We start from the raw sequence: 24,039 nt of genomic DNA on the forward strand, positions 1-24,039 counted from the left end.
GCCTGTCCATAAAAAAAAAAATTAAACAAGATTGAAAAACACACGCCGTAGGCAATTGCTTACGTTTAGCAACGCGAAAGCATCATAGTATCGCGGTTGAAATGTTTTTGAATAATGTTTATACACGTATTACATTTGTTTCCACGGAATTTTATTCGGTGTGCCGCCGTAGATGTAGAAGCTGCTGCCGATGTCGAGGCTGTAGATGTAGGCGCGGTCGCTTCACATTCCATCGCACGAAGCACGCAACGAGCACAACTGAAAGTCCGAAGCGCCAATGACGCGCCGGAGTCAGCGCGTCACGTCTTCCTTTTGCGCACGGTACTTTGGGGGTGACATCACGCTCCCTCACTGCGTAGGGGCGGCGCCCCCGCCGACTTCGCGGCCTTCGTGACGAAGCATCTGCGTTGCTGTGCTTTTCTTTGTGTTCTATCTCTGAGGCACGTTTGCTTTGACCTTGATGACGTATTTTTATGGCCATCTTTCGGGCATAACGCCGACACCTTTTTCCGCAATGGGACATACAGAGCTTTCGCCTTCAAAAACTTTTCGTCTAAAATTAAGTATGCGGTGTGATAATGATTTCTGCGTTTGTCGTTTTGCACTTTTGGTTCTGCCCAGGGACCACTATGACATCGTCTGAAGTCACTCAGGCAATGACGAAATGGGCACTGTGTGCAAGAAGCTGACAAAAGACAGTTCGGCTGTAAGCTTTTAAAAGGAGAGGTGAAAAATTGGCCGAAATGTGTTTTCGCGAGGTTTTTATATATGTAAGCTCCAAATTGCCTTATATATTCAGTCTGCGAAACAATATTGCCACTAAAGATTTTTCACTACGTAGAAAACTTCAAAAATTATAGTGTAAATTAAGATATAACTAAATTCACAATGACCTAGTTGGAGTCGAAAAACTAAGCTTAGTTTGAAGAAACTGAAGGCTTAGGCTTTCACTTAAGTTTATAGTTAAATGAATTGGTTTATTTTTTGTATACAATTTGATCTCGTCCGTGAATGTGGAATGATAATTCTGCTTGACGAAGATGATGTTCTATGGAAAGTTTTTTTTACTTGCTTCACTAAGTACACCACAGAGCTGCGTGGGAGCACTTCCCATAGCCTGAATCTGGGTATGAAATTTCATCCGGCCACTTCTTTTCTATTGTAGGAAAGATTAAAAAAATGAAAATATGAATAGGCAACGCGGCGGTTTCAGTTTGAGAGGCAGCAACACAGCGGCTGAGTAAACTGTTTGGCGACATTGTGTCCCGTCTTGCTGTCAAGACAGGCCCGAGAGTTTACTTTTCCAGGGCGTATTCGTTGAGTGCAACGTCATTATGTAAAAAAAAAAAAAATCTAGCAGGATGTAGAAGCAAATTAACACAAAACGTAACAAGCCGTAATTTAATCATTATGGTTACCTAACGTATGATATACCAGGGTTGCACCTGTCTTGGGCACAACTTTGAAAGTTGCGGATTGTGAAAATGGGGAGTGAAATGTGGTGAACTACAATAGCTCAGATGCCCTGAAATTGAAGTCCTTCGCAAATTGAAGTTTTCAAAATGCGTTGTTCACTATCGAGGTTTAAGAACGTTAAGGTACATAAAACGGACGAAATAGGGAGCCACCATTCTCACAAAGAGATACACATCACGACACTGTTAGCACGAACACGACATCGGCGCATTTTCGCATTTTACTTCTAAATAGCATTAGCGAGCACGAACTTTTATCGCTTACATTATAAAACTAAATGAGCTCTTTCCGTAGCGATAATAACTTGGATTGCATCAATTGCTTTCAAAGAAAAAAAACTGGAAAAACCGGCGATCGCTTGTTCCCGCTAACAGTGTCGCGCTCTGAACGTTATAGGATTCAATGACTTGCATATTAAAATTAAATATTCTGAACTTAAAATTCCTTTTGTGGTATTATTTCGTACTAGATCGACACAGACGACAGTAGAGCGCATGTAAAGTTTAACATGAAATGACGTGGCAGAAAATTGAGAATAATATATAATCAATCCCACAAAAAGTTGCTGGTTTTTTTTTCGAAATCGTGTGCACGTGGCGTCGTCATTAATTGTTTTCACTATATACATTTAGCGGATTCTTCCGTTTTCTTCCAGGAGTCAAGACTTGAATATACTTCGGGTTCGTAAACAACAACAATCTATAGTCACAGACGAAATGAGAACGAGAAGGGGCCTGTCTTACCAACGTCCAGCTTCCAGCACACGCGCTCCATGCCGTGCGCCATAGCCTCCTGTATACTTACAAAGCCTGACGGATCGCCACGAGAAGCGGCCGCCGAAATTAAAAAAGGTAGAGCGGCAAACAACAGATCAGAGGGAAGCCACGTGACGGACGCCCCGCTGCGGCGAGAGGCCAAAACACACTTGTCCCGAGCGATGGACTGTCCTCCCGTGCTCCTCGCCTTCCTCGCGCTGCCGCTTCTTTTCTCGACGGGTTTGAAAACCATATTTCGGTTCCTCGCCGCTGCAAAAGCTCTGCGCTGACGTTCAGGTTCTCCGAAATATGCTCTCTGCTACCAGATTCTCACGCTCTAAATCTGCGACCGGGCACGCTATTGCTCTGTCGTCGAACTGCCAGGCTTTGTGAGTATAGAGGAGGCTATGCTTGCGTGTTCCTTTGGCTGAGCGCGCGCGTTCGATGTGCACGGACGCCGAAACGTTGTCGAAGGTAGGAAGCTTGCGCTGGAGGCGCACACCCGAAGCTCCTCCCTGCCATTCTCATCTTTTCAGTAAGTATAGTTATGTTAATGTCTAAAAAGTTTGTTAGGTAATCATTTCATGATTACAGAACATGCCTACCAATATGAATTACACAAAAGCTTTTTCAGTTTCACACATATTTGCGTTTCTTCGCTCTCATGAATTCTACAGAATAGCGCATAGTGTAAAGCCTTTCTGCAACTTTTTGCCTGACGGAAAACGGCAGGAGATGCCACAAGTCTTTCCAACCAATCGAGCGCGGCGAAAATATCACGTGACTATACGCACCGCGCTTGTTACTCTACCCTCCCCGAAGTTCAAGTGACGCTCCCGGGACATTTGGTTTGATTCGATGGCTCGTTGTTGTCGCTCGTAGTCCAATTGGCGTTACGAATAAGCACAAACATGTACTGGGTGTTTCACGAAAAGTGTACAAATTCGATATTGCGAAAACCACGCGTCGCAACGAAAAAAGGCTGATGTCGTTTTGGTCCTGGGGCAGGGGATCATTTAGAAAAAAAAATATATTAAAGTTGGGGAAAATTAAGTTGAGAATTATTTTTGCGTAATTAAAATTTTTAATATTGTGTTTAAGGGCATGATTGCAACTAGAAAATTGCTCAGCATCATCGAAAACATTAAAGCAAGAAAGTGCAGAACGATACAAGGCACGCGGGATATTTTACGGCTTTCTGGAAAACCGCACTACTTCGACGGGTTTTTAAGTTTCGGTTTGCATTCGGAGCCCTTCTCGGCACCGACGGCACCGCAACCCGTGGAGAAAAAGTGCAACCTGTGTCTGCTGCGTTACGTGAAGACAGCGCAGCGGTTGTCTGTTGGATATTTCTAAACGGGTGCCGTCGGTGCCGAGAAGTGATCCAATTGCAAACCGAAACTTCAAAACCCGTCGAAATTGTGCGGTTTTACAGAACGCCGTAAAATACTGCGCGTGCCTTCTATAGTTCTCCAATTTATTGGTTTAGTCTTTTTGGATGATGCTAAGCAATTTTCTAATTTAAAACATACCCTCAAAACACAACGTTAAAGGTAATTACACAAAAATAATTGACAACTTAATTTTTCCCAACTTTAATACTTTTCTAAATGGGTCCCTGGCAGAAAACCAAAACAACACAAACCTTTTTTTTTTATGCAACGCGTTGTTTTCGCAATATCGATTTTGCCCTTTTTTTGTGGAGCACCCTGTGCACAAATATTGAAGGTGTGGCAATATTTCCAACAGCATTCAATTTATTGCAAACAGTATTTAAGTCACCATAAAAAACAGAAATAACAAAAACACAAGTGCGTGCAAGGTTTCGCAAGAATGAGCAGCGGAAATGGGCAACAAAAAAAAAGCAGCAAGATATATAAGGTTTCTTAGCAAAAACGTGCCACAGCTAGGATTTTTGAAAGGTTGGGAGATGATTATTAAATATTGAGTACGCCTACTTAATATTATTTATTAAGTACGCCTACTCAGCTATAAAAGTGGTTCGAAAGGGATCCCGGAAAAGCTTGAAATGATCGTTGCAGCAGTTCCGATGGGTCTCCTGTACGCGACTTTGTTCGCTTGCATCGCCACTACTTGTGCCTGGCAGCCACAAATGATCATAAAAAACCCTGAAAACCACCCAAAACTTAACGATCCTCAATATGGAGTTCTCCAAAACGCCTGGAAGGTACGTGGTCAACGATATATATCGGGACCGGAGATAACACTTATTTTTCAAATGACTTAATATCTGGATGTAAATTCACAGTGCTCATAATATAGCGATTGCCAACCATTGCAGGTTCTGGCGTTTTTACTTTTAACAATCCTGAGTTTGTGCTATGTATATATTTCAGTGATTGTTGGCAAGTTTTTGTTCAATATGCTTGAAAGCATTTAATGAAACCCATCATGAAAGGGAATTTCTGGTGAAGCCCTTTTCAATTATGTCGTCCCTGGTGAGGCTGCTAGGAGTCTCAAAAATTCAGTGGCAACACTAAAGTTTATGAAATAAAAAAAAAATATTTCTTTGAGTTTAGTGTTTAAATATATATATATATATATATATATATATATATATATATATATATATATATATACATTCAAGCAGTTTTTACTGCGCTGAATCTTTGGGAGAAAGGTTTGGGGTGCTTGTGTAAGAAGCTACATTGCGTATCTCAGGTTTGGGCAAAGGTTTCTCTCGTTACTGCTTGCCAACTTACTACACCCTACAGGGAATTGTTCTCTGCCGGGTGTCTCCATCCCCTTGTTTGTGTACCGTCCCCAGAGTTGATACCATATATTGTTTTCTGTTATCTACGTATGTGATGTGATATTGCAATATCCTTTTAAGGAGGTTACGACAATAGCTCGAGCCGGTTAATATAGCAGTTTTTTCAGCGCGCAACATTGGGCACTGCATATTTTTCACCAATATATATACATATATATATATATACATGTATACATACATATTTTTCTTATTTATTAATTTGAAAGACATCTAAATTCCGCACACACTCTAAAAAACGTTTGTGCGTCAACTTTCACGCACAACACTCGGAGAGCCAATCACCGCAACTTATGGAGGCAGCTCAGCGAATGACATTATGAAACATATGTTTAGATCAAAAAACGCATTCTGAGTTGTGACAATAAGCAATGCAAAACGTCACGCTTCCATTGCTTAATGTTACATCTCAGACTCCGTTTTTTGGTCTAAGCATATGTTTCGGCATTGTCATTCGCTGAGCTGCATCCGTGAGTTGTGGTGATTGGCTCTCCAAGCGTTGTGCGGGAAAGCAGACGCACGGGCTTTTTTTTAGAGTACCATTGAGAAGCTCATTCTCACAAAAAATGCGTATAATAATTGTATACACTATACAGCCTAAATGTGTGTATAACAGTCAAACATGTACCAAGGTGTTTAATTCATTCATTAATTTATTATTCCTTGAGGGCCCGTTAGGGCATTATACAAGGGGGTCGATAACACACTAATAATCATAGTTTCAAATAAATTAACAATCACAGAGAGGAAGTCAGCAACACAGATGAATCAAAGAACAACAAAATACAAGTAGTTATCAACATTACACAATAATATTAATATTTTAACGGTATGCACTGTGAACAGTAGAAAGGAAGAAAAAAATTACCAGATAGACATGTTTGTAAGTTCAAGGTAATTGATCAGTTCTTCGGCAAATCTATCAGAGACACAGGCAAAGTGTTCGAAACAAAATTTGGTAGAATGTATTTAAAATACGGTTTCATAAAAAAAAAAGCTCCTACGTTTCTTGCTAGAAATATGAAGGAATGATCTAAATTAATAAAATATAATTTAATTTCGCAAATATGGATTAAGTGTATATAGAGTTTCCACTTCTTCGGAGAAGTAGCCTATGGTGCAGTCACACCTTTGAAGTGGTCGAGCCAAAACAATATCAGACATCCTCTCATACCAAGTGTACACATTTAGTCTCGGCCTCAGCAACTTCTTCTTCATGAGCAGACACGTCGCCATAAATGGCGTTATTACTGGACACTAAACACTCAAGCTCAAAAGAGTAGCCGGCGCTGTTATAGCAGCAGCCAATGTCTCCTTTTTATTTATTTTTATCAGTTATTACAGAAAGAAAGAAAGGAGCAGGCAAACGGAGAACGCAACGATAGATGAACTAGATTGCAATATCAAAGATTGGGTTTCAGGGCTATTTCTGCGAGCTTTGCACCCTCTTGAGCATGCAGGTTACTATCAAAATTAAAATGTTTACATCTATTAAAAAAATAAGGTGTTCCGGGAATCATTTCTTTTTTAAGAGAACTTGAAGTTTAATAAATTAATTCTTTTATTTTGTGGTTCCAATACGGTGGTTGTGCAGTGCGTTCTTACACAAGACGGTGTTAAAACAAGCGTTAAAAACATAAATGTCTGTTGTATTGCTTACTTTGGGCATACATCGTTTGCGTAAACGATTGGTCTTTTTCTCATCAAATTATAGCCCACGGCACGCATCAGTTTAAAGTAAAGACAAGCTCCAACGCCGCTGTTCTTGCCACAAAAACATTTAAATATAACATTTGAGTTGATTTAGCTAGCCTTACACGGTGCAGCGAAATACAAAATGCTGTAGGGCAGGTTTAGGGAGCACGTGAATATATTGATGTGTAATTGCGTAATAATGTTCCCGCATGCATTTATAGACAATGAAAGCTGAAACACCATTCTCAGGCGATATGTAGTACTCAGATAACAAGAAATGTATTTTTTTATACCTTCAGGCTATTAATAAATCAGAAGATGATACATTTGTCCTAATGTTTCGTTCAAAAAATCACGAACCAAATATATCTTGTGTCGTAGTAACAGCAAGTCTTCACAATGAGAAATTAAAATTGTCAATTTATCGAGGACATATTTTAACAAGACTGATGAACAAAAGTAAGTATTGGCAATGAGCATGTTTGATAAGGATACAAATGTTAAAAAAGTTTCACTGAAACATCTGATCTTCAGTCGAACAGGACTCTGGCGCAAAAATATTTGTTTTTGGAAGACGATGAATGATGACAGAGTAAATAAACAGTCCAATTCATGACGGCTGTTTGGTTGAAAAAAACCGATTGAATTCTTAACTGTAACTTGACATTCACTGTATTGTAGGGACAACAATTATACTATATAAAATAATTAGCCAATTCTCACGTGTCGTGGTCATGATATATTCTTCCATACTAGAAAAACAAACGCGAGATATGCCATCTATTAGTCGCTCACGCGTCTTTAACTGTTGAGTTTGTTGATATTAAAATAAAATACATGTTTCTTAGAAAACGCTATTCATTAATTTTGACCAGAGGACACTATCGCGGAAGATATAATTTTGAGGACGGATAGGTTAGGAAAGCGGCTGTATTTCAGTGTGTTTCGAGAGTTTTGCCACTACATTTAAGATATAAAACAACCTAATTTTTATACAAAAATACTATGAAAGCATAATCCTAATTTTTTCCGATAGGATTGTGCACATACTCCAGGGGAAGCAAAAATAAAATCCACTATTTCTTGGCACAATGTGTTACAGTTGTCAAAAGTTAGTTGCATCAAAACGTACTTGACGGAACGGACCATGACTATGGTGTTGAACGGATTCTCCCACTGATGATGAATGCCTTGTACATTTGATGCATTGAAATGTCCTTAACATTACTTTAATTTTGTCCATCAGGACAAAATAATTAAATCGTGACAATATCAAGTAGGGATTCCTATCGCCATTATTTTTGTTGTAGGTGAAAGAATAGCGGAAAAGAGAGAATGAATTTATGTGTACCGTTAAAATAAACAAAAACAAAAATATGATAAGAGCGGGGGTAGGGGAGGGATTCCTCGGAAGAAATATAGTTATTGTTTAAAGAAACTGTATTTGCAATTCGTCTGCGGTTTGTTCCGTTCCAATTTTCGTTCACATTTCTGCTCGTTTTCTTGAAAATGTTTTTAGCCTGCTTAGAAGCATGACGTACCAACGTCGTAACGTTAAAGCCTCTGATACGTGCCTGAGTTTCTCTCGATTGGTCGACTGCTGGGCAAGCTACAGCTGCACAGGCGGCCTCCCGGTTTAGCGTCTCTATCAATCGAAATATAGAGGCATTCAGTGACGTTGCAGGAAGAAATTAAGCAAACGCAGTAAGGATGCAAAGAGCAGTATTTTTGTAGACGTGTTTGACGCACCATAGTATATATATTTTTTTTTTCGAATTTGTAACTAAACAACATTTTGTTTTTTCAACACTTATTTATGTCGAGAATCAAAATATAATATTTTTTTCACGTTTCAGCGACACTTTAAGGTACCAAGTGAGAGCCTTAAGTCAATTCAACTACAAGATAGAAAATGTTATACGTGCAGGCTTGGACGGTATGTACCCCTGGAATTTAGGATTCAACATCATTTTACCAGCAGTAATGTTTTCATTCTAATATTTCTACGCAATTATAAAACAACGCCCCCAACAGATTTCTAATGAATGAACAGGAATGTACTCAGGGGGTTGTCTATCTGTGTGGGGGTGGGAAACAGTGCATTCTGAATCACATACCTTGGAAAAAGTCTCTAAAGCACTTTTCCTGGTTTGCGCCTAATTTGACCGAAATATCAGCAATGACCCATTCAGAGTTATCAAGGAGCGCACTAAAACGAACTATTTACTCTGAACATATTTAAGAGTTTCGCATTCAGATAATTGTTTCCTGCGCTTATTGCACAGAATTTTACACCTGGTAAGGATAAAAGCCATGAAACACTCGAAACAAAATAAAATAGGCAGAATTAAAAGAGTGATAACAAAATGATCTTTACAAGCCAGTGGCGTGGAACAAGGACACGATCAGTCAAAGTTAATTTTGTCATCTCAAAAGAAAATATTCCAGAAAGGTAGGAAACACCCACAAAGTACCTGAAGCAGAGGGCGGGCTTCGAATTAAAACGGATGAATGACATCGGTGCCCAGGGAGCATACGAAGTTAGTTTAATGGTTTCTTGGAGTGCTCCCGTTACCCGTAGTCTTTATGGTAGCACTTACTTTTTGGTAGGAGAGCTGCATACAGTGGTGTAGTTCTAGCTATGGTAATTTTGATATATTAGAGGCTAGACATCATATTAAATATTGACGAAAAGAAAGCAAAACAGCATCTTACCTATACTCGCAGGCAATGGTTGAAATTAAATAAAAATCAAGGCTTCCACTTTAATACAACACAGATTTCAAGCCAAAGGACCCTGTATGCTGATGGATTTTACAAGCGTACTCAATAAGACAAATTATTTTGGAGACATATATATGAGCAAAGTGCAAGGTTGGAGCAAACCACTCGGGCCTATGTACTCGCGCAAAAAAAAAATGTTGCAAATTTACCATATTAGATTAATTCTGTTGAAGGAGCGTTGTATTATACAGTGATATAAATCCGATACAACAGGTGTGTCAGTGGCTAGACAGCATAAGCCAGATTGCATCAATTCGTTCATGGCAGTTCCATAATGCTAACCAGACGACATTATCGTCTACGCAGTTCCTCCTCCGTTTCAATAGGGAAGAGCTTGGGGATAACTTGTAAACGTAATAAAAAAAATAAACGTTTTGCAAAAGATATTGTATCGGCATTCCACACCTAAGGTCTTCCGGCTATTGCAAAGCAAGGAAGAAAATAGCATTCTGCGAGCTTCAGATCTTATTTTTGATGTTTGACAGATTTCTTATATTCTCTAGAGAAAACACTTCGTTTATTCAGAAAAACAACATATTGATTGTTAATTTAGAAAAATCGCCATTTACTGTACCAGGATTTGTTGCGAAAATTAAATTCGTTTTTTTTTCTGACGGGCATAAACCAACTTTCCATTGCAGAGAGCTTAAACTGTCAGAACATGGCTCTAGTGGTTGGGATAGGATGCGAAAGTTTTGAATCTTGACTTTATTTAGAACCAACAAAAAAAAAATATTCTCAGTAAGCAGACGTCCGACTAAGCCCAATTCCGTCAAAACAAGAAATAAAATTGTGGGCGGCTGTGGTATTTCATTTCTGTAAAGAAAATTGTCAAAAAATGCAATATTTTTTTTTCTTGCTGAGAAGATTGTTTTACTAAAATAAATACCACAAGCACCCAAAATACTATTTTTTTGCTTTGACAAAATTAGGTTTAGATGGACGTGGGCTTATAGTTGAATCTTGACCTTCCCTTTTATCTCTCGATTCAGCTAATGTCATATTTAGAACATTCCCACCCTAACCCCGCTGCTTGCCTGATATTCTGATGGAGTTTCAGATTTCTTTAAGGCGCAGTGTTTGTATAAGGCCAAAAAAAAACGGGTTTCATTTCTTGATGGATCCTGGCATGTCGTTCTTTACGTTTGTTTGGAAGCCACATTTATCTGAACATACACGTTAGTATTTTTCTTAAGCTTCGAATATAACCGTTATTTTTTCCTAACCAAACTAGATTATTCAACATGTCAAAACTACTGTTGCATACAAAAGCCATACAGATATACACTGTGTGTGCTCTGTAACTAGGCACTCCAAGTGATAAACCAGAGCCTATGGGAAGCAACATGTATATAGAATATGGTGATTATTCATTCAACTCCTCAAGCAAACCGTTGTCGGATATGTGTAAGTTCTGTTTTTATTCGCTACCCCTACTGTGAATAATTCTGCATTCTGAAAGTGTATAGCGGTCCGCTGTAATGTTGTCTTCGCACGCAGTGAAGGCCGTAAACGATGCTAAAGGAGGTGAAGCTGTATCCGCTGAACCAGTCGAAGGAGTAAATTACCTTGACTTCTACGTGGTGTTCAACCAGCCACAGTGCAATATCCTAAGGTCTCCTTTTCTGAGAGGAGGTAAGCCGGTTAATTGAATAGTTAATGCGAAAGTATTTACACATTTAGTAAAATAAAAATAAAATAAACATAGGCCACATCCAGTAATCGGAAACCAATACAAGCCATGATGTATAAAAGTGTGACCGGTATCTGAGAACACACACCTATGTGACGCAAAAACTAATTTACTTCCTATAAAAGCCAATATATCTGGGAAAACTATGATACACATTCCTCTAAACCCATGCTCTTAAAGCTGAAGTGAAAGAACCAGCATTAACAGTAAAGATAGTATCAATAGGCTTAGGAAGTGTCTGCAACACTTGACAAAGTGTTCTTGATTGATGTGGGCCATAACATCAAGAATGATAGCCTTCATTGACTCTTTCGTATCACGAGTCTGCTTGTTGACCTCCTTTTCAACAGCTCCGAAGGTTCGTGTCCGGGGAGTCTGGGGGCCTCATGGTAGCTGTGATGTGGTCCTACGATGTTTAAGCCAGCCACTCTTGTGACACAAAAGCGTTGTCTGCAGGAGCAGTCTTGCTGGAAGAAGTACGGCAGTTAATGCGCGACATCATCAATTCAAGGCTTTACGAGTGTGTCTAAATAAGCGGGTTGCATGTGCTGAATGAGATTGGCGTGAAATGCACGAGAACAGTTGGAAGCGCTCTCAATTTAACACTAAAGCAGGCAAAACAATTTTATTTGTTGCATCACAGCCGACAGAGATAACCCAAAGCAGCGCCTCCTGCGATGTCTTCTGTTTAACAAGGACATCAATCTCCACTCCTATACGATACGTTACATGATATAATGCTGCCATGTACTACTTCCTGAAAAATCGCATTTGATTTCAACGCCGACGTACAATACGCATGCGCAAGACATAGGTGGCAAATGAACCCCTGTCCGGAAATTTGACGCCGGATTATGCCACCATAATCGTGTGTTCAATCGAACCTCTACTTTAGAAGCAGACAGATATAGGGTAGTATATAGAGGCACCTCCGATTCCGTCGAAAGTGCCGCTTGGAGTACGATGGTGACTAACAAAGATTAAGGCTCATGGTCTCTATATACATTCTTATGAAGGACGGTGCAATCTATAACAAAATAAGCAAATGTGTACTGCAATATAATATAAATTTAACTTCTTAAAAACTCAAATATTGTAAGTCCTCTTTGAGGTATAGGCTCTTAATCACGCTTCATTCACAATCAACTTTAAACACAAGTGCCCTGTCACCTTTATGCTCAGTTTCTTGTTTAATATGACTGCAAGACGAAGCTAGGTGCTGTTTATTGATTTATATTTTTTGGTGTTGTGGCATTGCATCGATCTGTTTCTATAAACGTGTACCGGAGCAGCCAAATAACGCATTAGAGGCCCGGGAATATTTCGGACGGCCTATGAGCTGAGGCCTCCAGTGATAGGGAAGGCTGAACTGAATATTAATATAGAGGAAATAAACATACTTGTTTCGCCTTATTCGCAATGGTCGCCTCAAAAGTGATAGACGTTAATACTGAAGTTCTGAACATGCAGGGTCTTCTTTTCGCTTTACCTGCAGAATAACTATAACTATATATATATGCATGGAACAAAAGTAGTGTTTAGAACGGGTTAATCTGGAAAAATGGCAGGGTTAAACATCTGGCAGCCAAGAATATCCGCATAACTGCTTTAGTGAGAATAATAGTTATCAAGCTCGAAGAATATTAACAATATTAAAACAACAATGAGCTTAAATCATTATATGTGCTTTCTATAATAATTTGTTTCTACCTATTTCTCATTTGTATCTTTTTTTAAGTAATATACAAACCGCTAAACTATGACGTTACAAGATGAACACAAGTTCAGAAAAGTGTGGCGTGTAGCCCCATTACTGCCGTGTTTGCGCAGGCTTAACAACAAATTAATGTGCGTCATTGTTTTTTGTTACGGCGCGGGGGGTAATCTGGATATATTTCCTTGGGTTTTCTCTTCAACGTGTTTACTGCTTATGGGTTTTCATGTTTGATATGTCATGATCAAGTAGCTTGTCTTCTGTCAAAAATTCATTTCGTCTAGGCATGCTGGATGGTCTGGCCGTGAAGGGAAAGGGGGGAGGGGCTGTCTCCTTGTCAAGCGTGTTGATGTCTTGTATGGCGGCCCCCCAGACAACTGTATCCCTCGAAGGTTCTCTTAATAAACTTTGACTTTGATTTATATAGGTGAATCAGGAAACACCGATTATATCTACAATATTATATTGCCACGGATGAGGGCGACGAGACGATGAATAAGGAATGGAAATAAACGTTTAATCGGGAGAACTTGTGCCCAAAATAAACGAAAAACCAAACGGAGATAAGTACAAAGCGTCGCGGGCGTCCGAGTCGGCCGAAACGCAGAGTTCAGCGCTGGCGAAAGACTGCATCGTCGTCGGGAGTGTCTGAGTGATTCGGCAAGACCGCGCTCGGCTACTTATCTACTAAACTTTGTATCTCGAATTTTCGACCTAGAATGTTTGGGAGTGAGCTAGGGTGAGATTAATTCCGTAAAGCAATTCTGGCCTGCTTACTTTTTACACCTAAAGTAAGAGTAAATTAAGATCCTGTAGATGTAGGGAGCAGCGTTCTGCACGCGGCAATATGTGGCTATATACTTTATGATACAGTGATGTCTCATTAATATGGACACCTCCGTTCCCCTAAAACATCGTCCGTAAAGCGAGTTGTCCGTAATAACGAGACAAAAATGACTGAATTTCCCCAGCTTTTTGCCGAAAGTGGTGTCTATATAATGGTGTATTCATAATAAAGGGGTCTGTATTGACGAGACATGACTGGACAAGTATGGCAGAGGTAGTTTCAACTCTGTGCAATAGCGCAGCGTATTAAAATCTCATCAAACAAAATAAAAATCATCGTAAGATCACCCTACTACCCATTTAAAGAGAATTTGTTTTCACACGTTTGCGAACTGGAATAATGTCGCGGATAGAAATTAATCTACAATTCTAAAACTGAAAATAAAAGTTTAATCGGCAAACTTGTACCAGAAAAAAAAAAAGAAAGAACGAGTGTCGAGAAAAAAGAAGAGCAAGTAGAGGTGTCAGCGTGACACCTGGCTAGCGCGAGAGTGCGTCGGCAAGGCAATGGCTGGTCTCCTTGTCCCCCGGCATCTTGAACATCCAGAATGTTCGAGCGTCGAACATTTGGGGCAAGAGTAAACGCGAATCATCAAGATGTATGGAATAGCCTTCCCTCTTGGCCATGCACGCGGCGATATAACAGGTGTTAAACGAAACGCTTGGGAAATCGATTCGCGAACAACACAGGTGTCAGATAGAACTTGTTAATGTCACTTATTTCTACCATATGAACCATTTAAAAAAATAACACGCAGTTTAATTAAATTAATAGGTAATTTTGATTACTTATACATTTAAAAAAATACGAATGTATAGTTTTAATTAGAAACGTTCTGGGCATCGTCGAATTCAGCCATTAGCCACTTCACAAAAATATAAGGCAGGCGCAGCATTTTAAGGTAGTAGAAAAACACACTCAATTTCTACGCCCTTTTAAGTTTTGATGTGCTACCAAAGCGAATCTCTGCGCCAGTTGACCCGCTGCCCGTGGCCAATGAGCTCAATTACCGTAGCTTTCTATGATGGAGGTGAACTTAAGAATCAAGATGTGTTCTTGCGATGTTATTTGAACAGCACAGCGTTTCATTTGCCAGCCCGCACCACACTTCCTGCCGTGCGCCTTGGGGGTGCAGAATCGCTGCCGCAGAGAATCATTTTGGTTCGAAACCTCAACTTAAAACGCATTCATACCGAACCCCGTTCTAACCCCCTAGAAGGCTGCTCATGCCTTCTAGGGTGTCTGTGAAGTGTGTTGATTTAGTTATTTTCGGTGATATATAAAAACTGTAATTGAAATTATGGTTTGAAATTTACTCATTATACTCGGCGACAACCTTTCTTGGCAATGCAGAGGAAGTTGACGATAGCCCACGCACAGCCTTATCCAGCGCTCAAAATTGGATAGAAAACACGTGCCCGTACCCTCCACTGCATTGCCAAGAAAAGTTGTCGCCGAGTATAGTAAGATAATTTTTAAATAATTCAAAGGCTATCCGTACTGAGCATTATTGCTTCTAGATATTCCTTCTGGCAGAGACTAATATAACATTAATTTTTTTTTGTAATGTCAGGTGCAGGAGCGACTACACCAGCATTCCTTGACTCACGTTGTACATTCATTCTTCTTAATAAAGCCGTTATGTTACTTTTGCTCATTATTTTATTGCCCATTAAGGGTCCTGTTAGAACCATTACATTAATGTCAGTGAAATGTTTGCAATGATTGGTATTTTTATTGCTTCTTTTCCAGGATGCGACTTTTGGCTGAGGAAATCTGAGTTGCCAGGGGTGCTGGAACGCGCAGAAAATTTCACAAAAAGCCTTCCATCAAAAGTAGAAGACACGCAGGCTGAGAAAAAATCAGAAACTGCAGCAGGAAGTGAAGATATACAGAAAGAAAAAACGCATAAATTTCAAGAAGCTCTATTTAGAAGCCTTCCCACCGCTTGCCGCTATGCCTTCATATCCGTCTGTGGATATCCAAACGATATGATGTACGAAAAGAGCATATGCGAAAATACCCAAGCAGATAAGACTTCTTTGAGTCTTTAATAGGGATGCCTTTGCGTGTCCCAATTGGTGCCGGACACTTTCGTATTCGTACAAAAATTAAGACAAAAAATAGGCCATTGTCTCCACTGTGTGTTTCGTGTGCGTAGATTGAAATAAAATATTAGTCGAAGAAACTACCCATCACGCCAAGTCTTTATAAAGTGGCAGTGATGCAAAAACTACGAATATTCTACCTTGCCATTATTATACTACAAATACAATCACTCGTGCTTGTACGGCTTTGGAAGGTTCATTCGTATTTATGCCAGCACTCAAATGAACAGTGTTGGTGCTCAACCTGATAACAGCTGGTGTGCTTAGCGCGAACTAAAGCGATACTGAAGCGACTACATCTTTAATTCGGTTTTGTATTTTAACAAGAAGTTGTTCAGTGTGTTCCTAAGTTCATAACTGGAAGTAAAAATATCGTAAGAAATTTTGAAATTAATCGAATATATAATAAAATGTTTTTAATGCTCGTTTCTACTGTACTCGTTTTAACCTCAAGAAAAAGGAAGTTTTGGGCATTCTTCATACGCAGCGGGAAGTTGTTCTTACAAGATTTGGTCTTAGGAGGAACTGGTGCTTTTGGCGTTTGGAAGGTATACATCGTGATTAGATAACACATATCTAATTTAAAATGAACCTACATATATCTTAAATATATATCTTAAAATATGTACCTACATAAAGGGTTAAATTAGTTATTCTTCGCGAGGAGCGGTTCTTTTTAACAGTGGATCTTGAGGTGAGAACGAGTATAGGTGTGAAATAAAGATGTATCAAAGCCATCGCGTGCTCGGTGCTCAGGCAGTAACAAGTTACTTTAGAAATCCGATTGTGTTGGAGCAACTAATCTTAAAAATTCAACCGGATAGATATTCTCATGGTGTTAGTGATATTGGCTTATAGTTGCTTACATTATTTTTTGTGCCATTCTTGTGTATTGGAACTACATTTTCGCTTTTCCAGTCATCAAGAAGAAAGCCACTTTGCAACGATTTGGTGTATACTATCATTAGATATTACGCGACGATAACAGCAGATGATTTTAAAACAATATTGAGGATTCCGTCCGGTCCGGCGGCCTTTCCCAGTCTGATATTGCTTAATAATATACGTATGCCGTTATGACCAAAGGTAATATGTCCATAGCATCAATAATTAAGTCGATAGTTGGCGGTAGAGACGCAGGTGTTGAAGTTGAAAAGACAGACCTGAAATACCCATTGAATGCAGTTGCTTTTAGGCTGTCGTCTGTTACAAGAGCGTCGTGAATCACGAGTGGAGGGATACCCACCACATCTTTATTCTTTTGACCAAACGCAAAGAAATAATCAAACTTTGCATTTTTTACTTTAGTTGTAAGCCTTCGTTGAAGTTCTTTAAGATGATCGCGTGTACATGAATCGTGTGTTTTCTTATACCACGCGAAAATACGCTTATTTCTATATATTGAACGTCTAATTTCCGGATTCATCCAAGGCTTATCTTGCTTGCGCTTTGCACTCACTATCTTAGCTGTTACGCATATGTCAAGCAGTTCTTTTTCCTTTTCCTTAAATAATTTCCACGAAGCCCTTACATCGGTAGATGCACCCCGCACTTCAAACCTAGGCCAAAAATCCATGAGATCTTAGATCATCATAGTCAGCTACGCCGAACATGTAAACCTTTTTCGGTTGCCCTTCGTATCGTGGTACATTTGAGCATTTTATTGTCGCTACAGCTGCTTTGTGGTCGCTTATGCCTCGTCCCTCGTATTACAGAAAGAGAGGTGACAGTTGACGGCCTATTACACACGGATAAGTCCAAGACAGCTAATCAGCTGGCACCGGTTGTAGTGGGTTCGGTGACAAACTGATAGAAATAAGTCATTTACAATGTCCAGAAACGCTGAATAGACGCACGATAAATGAGTAGTCACGGGACGATAATCTACCCATGATACATCTGGAAGGTTGAAGTCCCCACCCAAAACTGGATTTCCCTGTGCAACAACGGACATGGACTTGGACAGCGACGTAAGATACGGCGCCGTGCTCGACGAAGGCCTATAGAACGCGCCTACTCACTAAAACCGATCTCTCATAAAGAACACTGTCCCTTTGATTTTAGAGATGACAACGATGTTTTCAGGGGGACAGTTCTTTTTAAGAGGGAAATGAAAGAACAAAATAGCCACATCTAACGCGACACCGACACATTAAGAGAGACCAAGGAAACCGTATCCTTGGTCCCTCTCAGTAGGAAAGTCCGACAGAAAAATTCAGGCGTGTCTATATTAAAAGGGGAGTGGTCCCTCTTAACTGGGCCAATGTAGTTCGGTCAATAGGAGACGTGAAGGCGTACAATACATGGGCACCGAGTTCAGACGATGCTAAGTCTTCGCGCCAATTCAGGGAGAGCTGGAAACGGTCGTGGCCGGAGAGTCGCAAGCGTCACGCTGCTCGTTTGTCTTCCTTCGACTGGGTAATTTTGTTTTTCCTTGCTGTAGACGGCTGGACTCTGTGTCACCCCTTTATAAAAGGGCAAATCTAACCCCTTCTTCAAGTGCGGCGGAAGCAGAAGCGGCTTAACCTTTTTTTATAACATAATGAATAACCTGGTCCTAGTAAATAAGCAAGAGTATATTAATGAGAGCATGTCGCGTATAACCCGCAACAAGCAGGCTGGGTATGTGGAAGGGCGGAGGTTTTCCAAGGACTGTTTTAGGTATTCGTTCTTTTTTGCAAACAGCGCGAAAATGGAACAAGCTAACCGCGCATGTCGTGACCGCTGGAACTCAAGACGAGTTCAGTTCCTTTGTTTCAGAGATTTCTGCCAGCACTACCTAGAGTTATCATTTCATCGTTGTGTTGAATACGTCTTATTAATCTGTGCATTTTGAGCGCGTGTATTTTTTGTGTTTTTTTTGTGTTGTGCAAATCCACTCCTATCTTGGTCCTGTGTAGGACCAATAGTACTCGTATAAATAAACAAATAAATAATCCTGCTGTACTGACGCTTTTGTTTTTGGTACATTGCTGGTGGGAATAACGAGCCATCAATATTTTCATGCTGGCTGTGCGATGCACGAGCTTTGCATCTAGAATGGCAGTTTTCAACTGACAACAGCTCCCCGCGGTCGTTTCCTGGATCTGCTGGTTCAGCCGGGACAGAGCGTCGCTAATCGTTTGCCCTGCCGTGAGCCGCCATGGCTGTCTTTCGTACGAAACACTTGTAGCGGTAATGTTCAGGCTTGTGTGTCCCAATCTGTACGCCTCTGTCTTAAACTGATAATATCAAATCATTAAAAAACGAAAAAAAAAAGTATTTTTTCTGCGCGTTTGCGCTGCGTCACAATTAAGCGTCTAGTCCAATACGACCCAACCGTCTGCGGTGAGAGGGGGAGGGGAAAGTGGTGGCCTGGGAGTGTATGTTTCTCTTATTTTGTTTTCTCTGACGTACTTTATTGTTCGTTATATTTTGACGGTCGCGCTGGCAAAGTTATCGGCTATTTTCTTTTTCGGCGACGATTATGTGTGTCTTTTTTTGGAGGTTTTATGCATGTATTTATTTTCCTCTGTTTCCTGTGGCTGATTGATTTCTTTTTCATGTGTCGCATATGCGCGAAAGTCGATGGACGGACATTAGCTTTTTTTTTTAATTTTGTAATCCCAGACGCTGTAGGGTTGACTACGAGAGTTAGACGACCGTTAAAAATCTCGTGTTGAGAGTGAGGCAATGGGCACGAATGATGACATGAGGGCAATCAATTGGTGGTTCTGCGCGGATTGCTCCTGTAAAGGGTTATGTTGTGTTGTGCCCACCTAAGAAATGGCGCCACAGTTCCACACGGCGGTATTATTGTTTTCTACCCGGGGGCGGCAACGAAATCACTTTTTATTGAGCGGTCACTGCAAACTAAACAAAAAAAAAAACAAAAAAATACCCAGATGGGAATAAATCGCTTGTCCTATAGCGCATTCCCATATTTGAGTTTTCTATACTCATCCGGAATGAAGTTCACAGTTTACTCCAATGCAAACCAGAAATTTTTTTTTTTTTTTTTTTTGGGGGGGGGGGGGGGGGTGCAAGGGATGAGTCCAGAACTCACTTCAGTACAGGAGGGTGTACATGGATCATCGAGAGTATTTATTTACTTCTATCAAAGTATTCTTAGGTAGCCCCACGGGAGTATTCTTTCACATTCATATGGGAAGTTCTTACGTGAACCCACGGGAGTATTATTTCACATCCAACTGAAAGCTTTTACGTGAACCTATGGGACTATTCTATCACGTTCATCTGGGGGTTGCTACCTGGGCCTAAGGAAGTGTTTTTTCACATCCATTTGGGAGCTATTACGTGGACCTACGGGAGTATTCTTTCGTATCCATCTGGGAGTTCTTACCTGGACCCAAAGGAGCATTATTTCACATCTACCTAGGAGTTTCAATATATACTTGTGAGAGTATTTTCTTGCTACCTTTAAGGGGCTTCAAAATCAGGAAGTGTGAAAGGAAAAACATAAGCAGGTAGCATCATGCAGAAAATAAATTTATTGCACGTATCCTGTACACTTCTTATACAAGTCTTGTGTGGCAAGAGCCCATGTTGCTTTGGGCGGAAACTGGCTTCACCAGACGACCGTTTAAACGGCCTTCGAAGAAAACACCTTAAAAAAAAAAAGCTGCAAACAAGCGCACGTAAAAGGGCAGGTGCAGAGCCGAGGTCGTGAGTTGATTCGCCAATTCTTTGAAGGAGTCTATTCTGAAGGCCATCTAAATGCCCGTCTGACAGGGGTATTACACTGTAGGGCACACAGGCTAACTGTGCTGCCAACAACCATTATCGCTTCGTAGAAAATGATCAATTTCAGTGCCTTGACCTGCGGTTTCATGTAGCACAGTCCCCAAAGCACATGCTCAGTGAAAGCCAACATCTTGTGGGCTTTCTTCACTTACTAGATGTGAAAAATCCAGTAGGCGGCAAAAAGGCACAGCACACCGTGATGGTGCCGCACTACAAGTTCACAGTTCTTCCAGTATTAAAATATTGAAAAAAATTTATCAATCTTTACAGACTTTGATAAGACAGAATATGAGAGTCGTAGATTTTTCATAAACTTATTTACGCTAAACAGTCCGCCTGCTCTTTCTTTACGTCGCAGCTCGCTCGTTATCTCTGAGGTAACAGCACATCCAATTACACTTCCACCCCTGAATAGATCTGGAAGGGACCTGTAACCAAAAAAAAAAAACAAAAAAAAACAAAAAAAAAAACACAAGCGTAAGTTAATAAGTGCTGACCTTCAACAGAACAGATGTGTCCGTTGTCATCGTATGTGCCTTACAAACCACGTGGGAAGTGGACTTACCTCGAAAAGTGAATTGCAGACAGTTTCTTCAAAGCAATGCCAACACTTGATATTGCAAATATGGTAAAAGGGCAGAATGTTTTTAAAGGAACCCTGCAACGAAATTGTAGTGCCTATTTATTGTCTTAGTGTCAACCACGTTCTGGCCAAACCACGAGGACACCAGTTTTGACCCCAAAAAGACTTCAAACCATTACTTAAAACAAATTTGTCTCTGAAGATCCCCCGAGACGCATCCCCTTTACAGTGAAGGCTGCATGGGGGCTGGCGTAGTTGCGAGCTTCGCCACTTGATGACATCAATGCATTATATCTTGACCGTTCGAGCTGTGCCTCCCCGCTCTCAACAGGAGTTGAATAGGCATGGGAGAGAAGAAATCCGGTTCAGCCAAGTTAGGCAGGACTCGCGCACAGACTGCTGGCCGCCATCTTTCCGTGGAGCGGTGCTGCTTTTATGTGGAGTTTGATCTAACGGTATTCATGAGTCTTTGCAGTTTCAAAAAAACATGTCCTCTATCCTCCGTTTCACTAGTTGCATGCAGTACAGACGAAGGGAGAAAGCGCAAGTAGTAGAAAGGCAGGAAAGGAAAAGAGAAGCCCCCTCTCTTCTATAACGTTTCTAGTGCTCTCCCTTTCTCCCCTCGCCCTCCATTGCCCTCTTCTCCTGTGCCGCCTTCCTAACGCCAGTGTGCTTCAAAACGATTTAAAAGCGCTCGAAGACTGGTGTGACTGTTGCGAAATGAGTTTAAATATTGCCAAGTGTAAATACATGTGTTTTTCTCGCTGTACATCTTCCCCGACCGAATATAAACTGAAAAAAATGTGTTACTTGACCATGCAGAAAATTATAACTACCCGGGAGCTCCTTTGTCGTTCAGTTTGAAGTGGAATGATCATGTGGATAACACTGTTGCTAAGGCGGGTAAAATGTTATACTTTATTTTCAGGAATTTCAAAAATACATCTCGCAGTGTAAAACAAACATTTTTTTCTTTAATTCGACCTATTTTAGGAAACGCTTCTTTCATCTGGGACGCACCAGAAAGTTACTTTGAATAATAGTTGGAACGGGTTCAAAACCAGGCATTGCGGTTCGTTAAAGGTGATTACAGCGGACCGATCTGTCGCCACTACCCGCGAAGACCGGCTCGAATTTCAAGGAGCGCCTCGAGGAAGCGCAGGAGATACCTTGAGATTCTCGACGAAAGTGTCGATTGTGATTGCCTGGAGCTGTGAAACGCTTGTGGGAGATCTCACAAGCATCTCACATGAAAGAGTCGAGTATTCGCTCGATCCGAGGAGCGTTGGAGTGGAGGTCGGTTTATGAAGCGAATAACCGGCAAGAGCGGAGTTTCGAGTTGAGTTTGATTCGAGTTTGATTCGAGGCCCGTTTATGAAAGATTTCATGGCAAGGGGAAACCAAATACTAGGTGCATTGCATTGTGAGAGTATAGTACGCCATGCAGTTAATACGGAATGCATACCATCCTAGCATCTATCAGGTGAGGATAATAATTTTCGCAGTCTCTACGTCCATCGATGTAAGCGCATGTAGCCGTTTGCAGGCAGCCGCATTCATTCTAAGGTCAACCTGGCCTTCGCCGGGCGCCAGCTTTCGTTCCTCAGTACACAGCCACTGTCGCTGGGCTTTGAGGCTTCTCGCATCTTCTCCCTCCACAGGCGGCAGGCGGGGCGACCCTGGTTTGAAATCATGAAATATTAATATGGCAGGTATTACTTGAAAACACTTTTAATGTGTTGGCTATGTAAAAAAAATCTGCCTTCCATTTTCCAAGACATCAACTGTGAAACAACAAAGTCAGTTAGAAGTTAGAACGGCCTGAGTATTTACTGATTGAAAGACAGAGGGCTTAGCCTGAACTAATATTCCAGCAGCCTTAATACAAGTGAAGGGTGATGGCGGAAGGGGAGAGAAGGCTTACTTTTTATATATGTCCTCAAATGATCCTTTAATCACTCAACTACAATTTCTGCGGCCCTTGCAATTAGACGCTCTTAACTTCTTCCAGCCCGTATCTCCGCTGTTGATAACCATGTTCCGTCTGGATATTTTTCACACGCCCCTTGTCCAATCCAAACAGCATGAGGGGTTCATATTACATGAGCGAATGACGGCTTAGCAAATAACGAGAACACGTGTCAACCCCCCTCCCCCCCTCCCCCCCCTTCCCCCGTCTCCTTCGCTGCGTTCACGCTGCTTCGCGGTGGCAGTCTGCGGCGGCTCATTACAAAAATATTGGCACACTTGGCCCACCCGTAAAGGCCGGTTCGAGGCGGCCGACCATTCGCTAAAGTGTCATTCGATGAAAAGTCGGCGTTCGCTAAAACGTCGTTCGACCAACTGAGTGCCACCCCATCCCAACATGTATTAAAGCAAAAACTAGAGCACGAGCTCATAGCTTCGCTAGACGGCCCCACTGCACGAACCCTGGTGCAGCTTGAATATCTAGCAAAGCTGTGAGCTCGTACCGTCACGCATGTCAAGCCTTCGATCTAGTACATCTCAGAATGCGACGGAACGTATCATAATAGAACCTACGTGGTCTCATCATTTTTATCCGAAATGGTTTGATAACCTGTATGCTATTTTCGGGGTCGCTTGCACGTAAACAACCGAGAAACCTGTTCACAACGCACGCATTCATCTGGCTTGAGAACAACTTGAGCATTGACTTGTATTGGATGTCAGCTGCCCATTTTGTTTACTTGAACTTCACGAAATCTGCCAAATTGTGCGGACAACCTCCTGACTTCTGGTGTCGGAGCGTATGTCCGAAATTTGGTGGTTTCCGATTTTGACGACTTCAAAATCATGAGTTTACCACCGCAACACCATTTAAACACAATT

The 24,039-nt window shown here is 41.0% G+C and overlaps 1 pseudogene; it reads left to right on the forward strand.

The window, feature by feature from the left end:
* The first annotated feature begins 4,281 nt into the window (after positions 1-4,281).
* On the forward strand, positions 4,282-15,809 carry LOC115320686 (annotated as a pseudogene).
* The last annotated feature ends 8,230 nt before the right edge of the window (positions 15,810-24,039 follow it).

This window comes from Ixodes scapularis, unplaced genomic scaffold (assembly GCF_016920785.2).
Source record: "Ixodes scapularis isolate PalLabHiFi unplaced genomic scaffold, ASM1692078v2 PGA_scaffold5__190_contigs__length_132052651, whole genome shotgun sequence".
NCBI lineage: Eukaryota > Metazoa > Arthropoda > Arachnida > Ixodida > Ixodidae > Ixodes > Ixodes scapularis.